This window comes from Ambystoma mexicanum, chromosome 6p (assembly GCF_040938575.1).
Source record: "Ambystoma mexicanum isolate Mex_15411 chromosome 6p, UKY_AmexF1_1, whole genome shotgun sequence".
NCBI classification, from domain to species: domain Eukaryota; kingdom Metazoa; phylum Chordata; class Amphibia; order Caudata; family Ambystomatidae; genus Ambystoma; species Ambystoma mexicanum.
The window spans coordinates 1,538,345,803-1,538,358,359 of NC_090935.1; positions in this window are offsets into that span (position 1 = coordinate 1,538,345,803).

The window sequence follows — 12,557 nt, forward strand, 5'->3', positions numbered from 1 at the left end:
AGATAACTGAAAGGTCTGCATCCCATTCATTGTTTCTGATATATTAATTCAATCATAAGAGGATCAGGCACTGATCTCTGTGAATAATTGGGAGATTATTGCTCTAAGGCTTGAATTTGGCAAGAATGAACGTGGCACCTTGGCCATACTAGGCATGTGTTTTAAGCAGTACAAATAATCTTGAATGCTAAACATTCAGAAATTGAAAGACCGTGTAGAAATCCAAGAACAGAGGTAATAGTTTCCCATTGTGCAAAACCTGTTGTGGTGCAGGCAGTAGCATTCTGAAGGTGCATGGGCCATTGCATTAGATTGGCAGGAAGACCTAGGTACAAGGCGCTGACATGGTCAATGCGCAATAGGACCATCGCAAGGACAATTGAGATCTTTTTTGTCAGTTCCAAGAGTAGGATTATCTGGTTCAAAGTTCATCAGAGGCCAGAAGCTGGTTTGTACAACTGTGGTACAACCTGGGCAATCAAAGATGATTTACAATTTACAGTGTTTCCCAAATTCATGACCTGTGATGACAGTCGCCTAGTTCAGTAGGACATCAAGATTTCCAAAGGTTAGTTAGGATGCTGTCCGACTATTTGAATTTCAATTTTTTGTTAGATTGTTTAAAAAAAAGAAATATTGAACATCCAATTATTGATGGCCAGCAGACAGGCTGGAGAAAGGAGGAAGAGATTCTTCTGTGTCCACTAAATTCTGGGTGTAATCACCAGATTTATCCGATAACTTTTGATCAAAGTCAGAAGAGAAAGAATATATATATTTAAAGGAGAGGGGGAAAGGGCAGTGGCGGAGCTGGTGGGTCCTCTGGCCACTCCTCAAAGCCTTCATTCCCACTTGCAGCAGGGCCTCCTTCCTTTCTGTTGCTGGTTGCTGCTCTGCTGCCTGCTGAAAGAAGAGACTGCAGCAGGTGATGTGTGGAGGTACGTGTACATGAAAAAGTATTTGTCTGCATTGATTTGCAAGAGTTTGAACATGCATGTAAACCATTATATGTGCGTGTGCACGAATCTGAATGCGCATTACTGCATGTGTGTATGTGTGTGTATCTTTGTGCAAGTGTCTGCAGGTTTGACTCTTTGTGTGTGTGCCAGTGTCAGTAACTTTATGTGTTCACGTGTATGCTGTAGGAATATGTAGGGAAAGATAATGCATTGGTTTCATAGGGACAGTAAAAACTAGAACTTCAATGGAGGCAGTGAAATGAATGCAAAGACAGCAAAGTGAAATGCACTGTGTAAAATGTACATGTTATAGTGAATGGGTCATCTGTATGTTGCACTGAATAAGCTAACCCCTAATATAATCAACTAACAATTTCCCATTAAATAACCTAATTAATTAATGTACCCTTTAACAGAGCAGTGCAATTGATTCAGATGACACATTTCTTTTTCGTTCAGTAGAAGTAAACGTGCTTGCAAAATGCATTGGCTGTCTTTTTCCATTCAAAAGGGCATTGTGTGCTGCAGGAAGCAAAGTTGATACAAGGAGGCTCAGGTGCTGGGGTGTTGAGAGCGAGAAATAGCTTGATTCTAGAAGGATTATGCTGGGGTGACAGGAGACGTCAGGAGGGAGGCAGGGTAAGTAAAGATTCTCAGGCCTATGGTATAAATCTAGCTACAGTCGGGGTGGAGAGTCAGTCATAATTTTGCGGATAGACAAGATCAAGCCTGCAGCTGGGCTGTGCATCTGGGCATAGCCAGGCTGTGCACGAGAGAGTAAGATACCAGGAAGCAGTCCAAAAGAGGTCGGGTGAGGTCGCCAACTTCTAACTGGGCCGTCAAGACGGCGAAATGTATAACACTCCTGTTTGCTGATAAAACACTTCAGAGAGGGAGTGTCCTGATAATAGGGCAAAGGCTCAACAATTGGAGGTGAGTATCTGTAGAAATTGAGGGGTGTGCGGAGAGTGTGTTATCTTTCCGTCAGTCAGTTAGAATTAGAAAGTTGTTATTTTTAAACAGAGATATTGTTTTTCTTTTTCGCATGTGTAAGTGTGAATTTCTGACAGAGGGAAGGTTGACTGCTCTTGTAATATTATTCACGCTATGTGTTTTCTGTCTCTTCTCTTAGATTACATTTTATACCAGCCTCGCGTTTCAAGGTCTTGGTAAGATAAATGAATGTTTTCACTGTGAACAAAGATGACATGTATCTATTGTAACTAGTTTTAAGATGTGCATTGCATAACCTATTTTTATATCATAACATGTACATAAAAATTGCAAAAACTGAATTAGTTGGATTGCATTCTTGTGTCTATGTGAATTATTTTAAAAGACGGAAAATAATAAGAAAGTGTCATAGTGCACCCAACAGCAGTAAAATATTTGCCACATGTGGTAAAGTGGGAGGTAAAGGTTGGGAACCAACTAGCAAGCTAGAAAATGTATGATGCATGTGTGTGTGTCTCAGCTGTGCATGCTGACAGCTGAGCAGATCCGTCAAAGACGGTAGGCTAGTTTCTGTAAATAGGTTACCGGCAAAACAGCTGATGCTGCTCTGCCCCTATAAGTGCGAAGTCCATTAGTCTACACTTACAGTCAACCCTAAACAGAATATAAATATAAGGGAGGGGAGACTTGCCTCGTTATATAGGGCATTACCATAAATATGCTCACTACTATTATACCACAACACTAAAATGCTGCAATTTCTAAATACCATCCAAATTATGTAATAGCCCTCAGACGAAACCCCTAACATATTTTGGTGTATTGGCTTTGTGGGAACAGACTGTAAGGTAGTTACTGGGCATGGAAAGTGTATTCAGAACAGCCATGTGTGCATTTAAAAGGGAACTACTTATCTGAGGTGATAGTGTGTCATCATGTCTCAAATAGGTGCCACATTTTCTGAGCTGGTGAATTACATTGAGGCAAAGCTATTTGCCCATAGGGTGTGGTCATCAGAAAATGCTGTCCTTTGGCGACACCGCCTTCGTGGGAAGGTGCAAAAAGAGCCATTAAATGACATTTTTTAAGAAGACAGCATTATCCAAGTATGCCTTTTGAGAATGCTTAGAGCTTCAGACAAAAATGCTGAAAAAGATTGCTTAATACAGCTATGTGCAAAGATTTGGTTCATCTTAAATCGGTCTTTAAGAATACAGCATAATGATATTGAAGTCATTAATAAATTACAGATTAGTTTGGATGAGGCAAGTGAGCAGACAAAAAGTTTAAAATTAGAATAAGAGTCACGTAACACAGAGATGCAATCCAAATGCAGCAAATTAGACAAACAGTTGTCTCAGAGAAGGAGGAAGTTTGAGGAGAGTGAACAGAAACTGAAACAATTGAAAGGAGTCATAGACACGATAAAACAGGATAAAGAGGACACCATTTTGGAGATGCAAATGCTCAAAAAGAATAACATAGAGAGAGAAAATGAATTTCACGCAATGGCCAAAATGTTGGATAAAAATGACCAGAAGGAGAGGGAGTTTAATTAGTGACAAGTGCAAATAAATGAAATTCAAGCTGTGATTCATAAGATTAATAGTGAGAACTATAACCTTTGTCAGGAGATAGACTGACTTCATACAAGATGTAAAGATTTGGAGCATCAAGTAGCTACTTGTAAATGTCAAGAAAATCCACAATGCTTTACATTTAATGGGATCAGGATTACCCCCAAGTCTGAATGAGGGAACAATGCACCGATGGCTATACCGGTGGCTAGGCCTGATTGTAGTCTATCTGGGGGGTTTGATTCAACCGCCGGTGTTTACCATCAACCCTGTCCACCTGAGAAAAGGAATGAGCGACAGAATAATGCATCCCGAATATTGTGCCAAGTAACCCCATCAAAATAATGAAATCAATCAAAGCTTTGATGAAATTGTTTAAAAAGCGAGGTGATTGTTGTATAGAAGCTTACTTAGAGTCAGTGCATGATATATTTAAAGTCCTTCAAATACCTAGGGACAGTATAGACAGTACTTTCACCTAACTTTTGATTCAACTACTGTTAGCATTAGCATCATCAGGGGTCTTAATGAACAAGAAAACCGGTCATGGGCAGACTTTGAAAAAGAGGTCAGACCCCTTTTTTCACCATACCAATCAATGCAAGACGCCAAGAAAGCAGCGCATACAATGACGGCAAGGCCAGATATGTCACAGCACCGGTTTCTCCAAGATTTAAGAATTACGTCTCCCAGAAAGTTGAAAGAAGATTTGTAGCTGTCCTTAATCTACTTGGACGGGAGGCTGGCTATTCGATTGAAACTTTGGTAAAACTCTTTAAAACCTGTATCGTGCCTTGTCTCGACTATGGAATGGAGATATTTACAAATAAAGAAAGACAGTGGGTACAGAGGCTGGAAGGGAGATTGTGGAGAAGAGCACTTGGGCTACCTAGAAATACGCCAACTGAAGTGATAAATTGTGAACTGGGATTATTATCTTTAGACACCCACTTGAGAATAAAAATGGGAATATTTTTTCTTCATGCACTTGATAAGAAGGATCACAGGGACTCTGTATTCACAGCCTTTAGTAATGTATTGGTGGAAGTAGTGGCAAACAATCCCCTAAAGGAGTGGGTGGAGGATGTACACCTTGTCTTTGCAGAAATAGGCTTCCAAATGAATGCTGATGATCCCCTTGGGGTGTTGGAAAAGAAACTAAAAGAAACTGCTGCCACTTGGGCTCATAATGCAAATGTCTCTTACTTGGGGAAACTAAAACAATTTGGATCATATGTGCAACAAGGATTCCCGGTAAATTCTCCATTTCATTACCTTGTCAAACTCTTTGACCCCAGAGTGAGAAGATTTGTATTGTTATTACGTTTGGAATTGCTTTGTGCGCTCTCTCGAACTGGTGCCTGGGTGGGCCTAACGTATGAATCTAGAACTTGTAGGTTATGCAATCAAGCAGTTCAAACCCTCAGACTCTTATTTACATCATGCCCAAAATTGGAGGAAATCTATGAAAAAGATTATGGAAGATTGAGATATGAATTTACAAATCCAACCTATGATCATATTTGGGCAAGTACATATTCAGGGAATTCGATGATATTACATTTTGCGGTCTACTATATGTGGACACAAATATTACAGATGTTATGAATGATATTTATGTTTTGTATTTTGATGTAGTATTGACAACGAATGTATTGGTAGATAAGTACATTGATCCATTTCTTATATGGGGATTGTTTTATATATTACTAATTTTAGTTCTTACATATGCCATGTTTCTTTTTATAATGAATGCATTGTAATTAATATAATGAAATTACTGTTTTTATGTGTCAATATATATATGTGTTTATTATGTGTTATAATATACGTATAAAAGAACAGATGCTTTCTGGTGGTGAACTGAAAAAAGGCCATACATAAAAGATGAGTGTGCGTGTGTGTTTTGGCCAGTAAGAATTAATGCATTTCATACATTATTCACTTTGTTTTTTATGTGTTATGTGTAGGTATTTTCAAGTGCACTATCGCCACAGGTACCCCATGGTGCTAAGCAGAAGCTGTAATGCTTTATGACCCACAGAAATTGGTATGTATAGAAGTACTTAGTAAACAGGTATGTTTTAAGTCTCGTCTTGAAATTCAGCATGGAAGGAATACATTTAAGATGCCTGGCAATAGATTTTCATAGGCGGTGATAGATAACTGAAAGGTCTGCATCCTATTCATTGTTTCTGATATATGAATTCAATCATAAGAGGATCAGACACTGATATCTGTGAATAATTGGGAGATTATTGCTCTAAGGCTTGAATTTGGCAAGAATGAACGTGGCACCTTGGCCATACTGCATGCGTTTTAAGCAGTACATAGAATCTTGAATGCTAAACATTCAGAAATTGAAAGACCGTGTAGAAATCCAAGAACAGAGGTAATAGTTTCCCATTGTGCAAAACCTGTTGTGGTGCAGGCAGCATCATTCTGAAGGTGCACGGGCCATTGCATTAGATTGGCAGGAAGACCTAGGTACAAGGCGCTGACATGGTCAATGCGCAATAGGACCATCGCAAGGACAATTGAGATCTTTTTTTGCCAGTTCCAAGAGTAGGATTATCTGGTTCAAAGTTCATCAGAGGCCAGAAGCTGGTTTGTACAACTGTGGTACAACCTGGGCGATCAAAGATGATTTACAATTTACAGTGTTTCCCAAATTCATGACCTGTGATGACAGTTGCCTAGTTCAGTAGGACATCAAGATTTCCAAAGGTTAGTTAGGATGCTGTCCGACTATTTGAATTTCAATATTTTGTTAGATTGTTTAAAAAAAGGGTAATTTTTGTTCATCCAATTATTGATGGCCAGCAGACAGGCTGGAGTAAGGAGGAAGAGATTCTTCTGTGTCCACTAAATTCTGGGTGTAATCACCAGATTTATCCCATAACTTTTGTTCAAACTCAGAAAAGAAAGAATATATACATTTAAAGGAGAGGGGAAACGGCAATGGTGGAGCTGGTGGGTCCTCTGGCCACTCCTCAAAGCCTTCATTCCCACTTGCAGCAGGGCCTCCTTCCCCTCTGTTGCTGGTTGCTGCTCTGCTGCCTGCAGAAAGAAGAGACTGCAGCAGGTGATGTGTGGAGGTACGTATACACGAAAAAGTATTTGTCTGCATTGATTTGCAAGAGTTTGAACATGCATGTAAACCATTATATGTGCATGTGCACAAATCTGAATGTGCATTACTGCATGTGTGTATGTGTGTGTATCTTTGTGCAAGTGTCTGCAGGTTTGACTCTGTGTGTGTGTGCCAGTGTCAGTAACTTTATGTGTGTTTGTGTTCGAGTGTATACTGTAGGAATATGTAGGGAAAGATAATGCATTGGTTTCATAGGGACAGTACAAACTTGAACTTCAATGGAGGCAGAGAAATGAATGCAAAGACAGCAAAGTGAAATGAACTTTGTAAAATGTACAAGTTATAGTGAATGGGTTATCTGTAAATTGCACTGAATAAGCTAAACCCTAATATAATCAACTAACAATTTCCCATTAAATAACCTAATTAATTAATCTACCCTTTAACAGAGCAGTGGAATTGATTCAGATGACAAATTCTGTTTTCGTTCAGTAGAAGTAAACAAGCTTGCAAAATTCATTGGCTGTCTTTTTCCATTCAAAAGGGCATTGTGTGCTGTAGGAAGCAAAGTTGATACAAGTAGGCTCAGGTGCTGGGGTGTTGAGAGAGAGAAATAGCTTGATTCTAGAAGGATTATTCTGGGGTGACAGAAGACGTCAGGAGGGAGGCAGGGTAAGTAAAGATTCTCAGGCCTATGGTATAAATCTAGCTACAGTGGGGGTGGAGAGTCAGTCATAATTTTGCGGATAGACAAGATCAAGCCTGCAGCTGGGCTGTGCATCTGGGCATAGCCAGGCTGTGCACGAGAGAATAAGATACCAGGCAGCAGTCCAAAAGAGGTCGGGGTGAGGTCGGCAACTTCTAACTGGGCCGTCAAGACGGCGACATTTGTAACACTGCTGTTTGCTGATAAAACTCTTCAGAGAGGGAGTGTACTGATAATAGGGCAAAGGCTCCACAATTGGATGTGAGTATCTGTAGAAATTGAGGGGAGTGCGGAGAGTGTGTTCTCTTTCCGTCAGTCAGTTTGAATTGGAAAGTTGTTATTTTTAAACAGAGATATTCTTTTTCTTTTTCGCATGTGTAAGTGGGAATTACTGACAGTGGAAGATTGACTGCTATTGTAATATTATTCACGCTATGTGTTTTCTGTCTCTTCTCTGAGATTACATTTTGTAACAGCCTCGGGTTTCAAGGTCTTGGTAAGATATATGAATGTTTTCACTGTGAACAAAGATGACATGTATCTATTGTAACTAGTTTTAACATGTGCATTGCATAACCTATTTTTACATTATAACATGTAAATAAAAATTACAAAAACTGAATTTGTTGAATTGTATTCTTGTGTCTATGTGAATTATTTTAAAAGAGGGAAAATAATAAGAAAGTGTCATAGTGCACCCAACAGTAGTAAAATATTTGCCACATGTGGTAAAGTGGGAGGTAAAGGTTGGGAACCAGCTAGCAAGCTAGAAAACTTATGATGCATGTGTGTGTGTGTGTCTCAGCTGTGCATGCTGACAGCTGAGCAGATCCGTCAATGATGGTAGGCTGGTTTCGGTAAATAGGTTACCGGCAAAACAGCTGATGCTGCTCTGTCCCTATAAGTGCAAAGTCCATTAGTCTACACTTACAGTCAACCCTAAAAAGAATATAAATATAAGGGAGGGGAGACTTGCCTCATCGTATAGGGCATTACCATAAATATGCTCACTACTATTATACCACAACACTAAAATGCTGCCATTTCTAAATACCATCCAAATTATGTAATAGCCCTCGGACAAAACCCCTAACATATTTTGGTGTATTGGCTTTGTGGGAACAGACTGTAAGGTAGTTACTGGGCATGGCAAGTGTATTCAGAACAGCCATGTGTGCATTTAAAAGGCAACTACTTATCTGAGGTGATAGTGTGTCATCATATCTCAAATAGGTGCCACATTTTCTGAGCTGGTGAATTACGTTGAGGCAAAGCTATTTGCCCATAGGGTGTGGTCATCAGAAAATGTTGTCCTTTGGCGAGATCGCCTTTGTGGGAAGGTGCAAAAAGAGCCATTAAATGACATTTTTGAAGAAGACAGCATTATCCAAGTATGCCTTTTGAGACTGCTTAGAGCTTCAGACAAAAATGCTGAAAAAGATTGCTTAATACGGCTATGTGCAAAGATTTGGTTCCTCTTAAATCGGTCTTTAAGGCTACAGCATAATGATATTGAAGTCATTAATAAATTACAGATTAGTTTGGATGAGGCAAGTGAGCAAACAAAAAGTTTAAAATTAGAATAAGAGTCAAGTAAAACAGAGATGCAGTCCAAATGCAGCAAATTAGACAAACAGTTGTCTCAGAGAAGGAGACAGTTTGAGGAGAGTGAACAGAAACTGAAACAATTAAAAGGAGTCATAGACACGATAAAACAGGATAAAGAGGACACCATTTTGGAGATGCAAATGCTCAAAAAAGAATAACATGGAGAGAGAAAATGAATTTCACGCAATGGCCAAAATGTTGGATAAAAATGACCAGAAGGAGAGGGAGTTTAATTAGTGACAAGTGCAAATAAATGAAATGCAAGCTGTGATTAATAAGATTAATAGTGAGAACTCTAACCTTTGTCAGGAGATAGACTGACTTCTTACAAGATGTAAAGATTTGGAGCATCAAGTAGCTACCTGTAAATCTCAAGAAAAGCCACAAGGCATTACATTTAATGGGATCGAGATTACCTCCAACTCTGAATGAGGGAACAATGCACCGATGGCTATACCGGTGGCTAGGCCTGATTGTAGTCTATCTGGGGGGTTTGATTCAACCGCCGGTGTTTACCATCAACCCTGTCCACCTGAGAAAAGGAATGAGCGACAGAATAATGCGTCCCCGAATATTGTGCCAAGTAACCCCATCAAAATAATGAAATCAATCAAAGTTTTGATGAAATCGTTTAAAAAGCGAGGTGATTGTTGTATATAAGATCACTTAGAGTCAGTGCATGATATTTTTAAACTCCTTCAAATACCTAGGGAACAGTATAGACAGTACTTTCATCTAACTTTTGATTCAACTCCTGCTAGCATCATCAGGGGTCTTAATGAACAAGAAAACCGGTCATGGGCAGACTTTGAAAAAGAGGTCAGACGCCTTTTTTCACCATACCAATCAATGCAAGACGCCAAGAAAGCAGCACATACAATGACGGCAAGGCCAGATATGTCACAGCGCAGGTTTCTCCAAGATTTAAAGGCATGGTCTAGTAAAAATTTTTATTGTCCCAACGGGTCGCCCATGTTTTTTTAAGCCTAAGTGGCTCGGTTTTAGAAAACTTTCCTATGGACCTTACCTGAGTTTTCGTCCATTAAACGCATGCGAAACAAGCACCAGAGAGCCGCCATTTTCTGATAATCCTATGTTTTCCCTGATCGCCCTGGCTGACCTGCTTTTGCGGCACTAAATCAATTCCCCCGCCCCTGAGCCTGTCATCAGCAGACTCGTACCGCCCATTTCCCAACGCCAAAGCACGTCTCGTGTCAACATTCGCTGCGCTTCAGCTAATGACGTGTCGCCATGGAAATGGCAGGACGCCTCTCTCCTCAATAAGTATAAACAGACCGTTTCACAACACACAGCAGCCGATTTTCGATTCCATTCCTCTCTCTGTGTTACTTTGAGTATTCTGTGACTCGTTTCAGTGCTCTGGTCAGCTACCTTTGCTGCTTGTAGCCCGTGTGAACAGATACCAGTACCACCGCTATCAATTATTTTAGTTTGTTTAACACACAATGGCTACAATAATGCCCTACATGTACGAGCCCGGGTATACCGATGAGGAACTACTGGAAAGGGAAGCATGTGAAAACGATGGGGATTCGGACGGCAGTTGGCAGGACGAATCAACAGATGAAGAGCCTGGACCATGTCGCATGGACGGCGTCTCCACCTGGTGCACATGCAATCGGTGCGAGCTAATGCCAACTGAGGACGAGAACTGCTGCTGTCGAGAAAACTCGGGATGCCTGGCCTACATTTTCGGAAGGCGAGCCACGACCGCAATGCATCACCGAGCTGCCAGACTTCAGGGCAGCCTGCCTCACACGGGCCGTGCTGAGAATAATGATGGTGCTTATGCACGAACTTCGAGCAACTGTTCGTCCTCGTAATCCGAGTAACGAGTAAGTATACTCTGCTTGTCATGCCACTCCTATTTCATGTTCTTCTACTACATCCAAAATTACATCTACATATCATTGTAACGCCTGTAAGTCATTCAATAGTGTGCATTGTCTAGATAGCATTTGTCCGTGTAAAATGCCATTAGTTACAAGAATTGTCATTGACAACAAACGTTTATTAAACTTATCTGGGTCATTTAAAACAGTTTGTTTCATTCCTTTTCACAGGTGGTACAGGCTGGTGGCCTATCGTTCCTTTACATGGTGGCTTCACAGGAGGCTTGGACACCGCGTTCGAAGAGTGATACCCGCCTGTGCCGTTCGTGCCATTAGAGAAACGTTCCCGAGTGACAGCGGTTAGTACAGGGGATTTTCTCTCGCTGTGCTGCAACCTGACCTGTATAATCTTTAACGTCTTGTATATTTGTTTCATGAAAATAAGATACTAAATAAAACACCACATATATTTTAACAACGTTTGTCTCGATTTTTTTAAATGAATCAAGTGTGTCTCCATTCAAGGATGGACGTCAGACATCTGTGCTCCGAAGGGGTGAAGGTCTGGTTGCTGTGAAGCAGGGTGGTCACTATCTATCTAAGCTAACATAACATATTCTCGATAATGCTTGCACTAAATAACACTTGTTCAAAGTCTTTCAGTAGGTTATGTCTCTATAAAAGTCACACATATATCTATACTAACAATTACCATTGGATTATACAGGTCTTGGCCACTATAATACACCGGTTGAAGTGTGGGTCTGTGCTCACAAGAATCTCCGGTATGTGGCATTTGTTATTGATAAGCAACGATATACTATCATTGATATAAAGGCGATATACTGTATATTGATATAAAGGCGGTTCGCGCTGGTGGATGCACGCTGGCATGGGGGGCTGTGACGGGCGCAAACGGCCAAGGTACCAAACTACATGTACACTTCAAAAGGTGTCCCACGCCAAGGGGCCATCGGTCACATGGCCTCCTCAGACCCCGTGTCTCCAGGCAGGCCTCCCCTGAGGCAGGCCGCCCCCCTGCAATCCACATAAGTGTGTCTCCATTCAGCAGTCTTCCTGTGCCTTATCTGCATGCTCCAGGGCCATCCATCCCACCCCCCTCTATCAAAGGCGGTTCGCGCCGGTGGATGCGCGCTGGCATGGGGGGCTGTGACGGGCGCAAACGGTCAAGGTGCCAAACTACATGTACACTTCAAAAGGTGTCCCACGCCAAGGGGCCATCGGTCACATGGCCGCCTCAGACCCCGTGTCTCCAGACAGGCCTAACCCTGAGGCAGGCCGCCCCCCTGCAATCCACATAAGTGTGTCTCCATTCAGCAGTCTTCATGTGCCTTATCTGCACGCCCCAGGGCCATCCATCCCACCCCCCTCTATCAAAGGCGGTTCGCGCCGGTGGATGCGCGCTGGCATGGGGGGCTGTGACGGGCGCAAACGGCCAAGGTGCCAAACTACATGTACACTTCAAAAGGTGTCCCACGCCAAGGGGCCATCGGTCACATGGCCTCCTCAGACCCCATGTCTCCAGGCAGGCCTCCCCTGAGGCAGGCCGCCCCCCTAATACCACGACATACATACGTCATTCATTCACAAACACTCCCCAGTTTCTAATACTTTAAAAACCACTCGATATGTCTCATGAGAACATCTTTGTGCTTTGCAAGTCAACTCTTGAACGTGCTACCTGGGAACCACTGAGATCTATGCTAATCTGCTCGTCGTCGTGCTATCCGTGAACTTCTGTGACCACTTCGAGCATACCCATCAGTGCGCTACCTGTGGCCATCC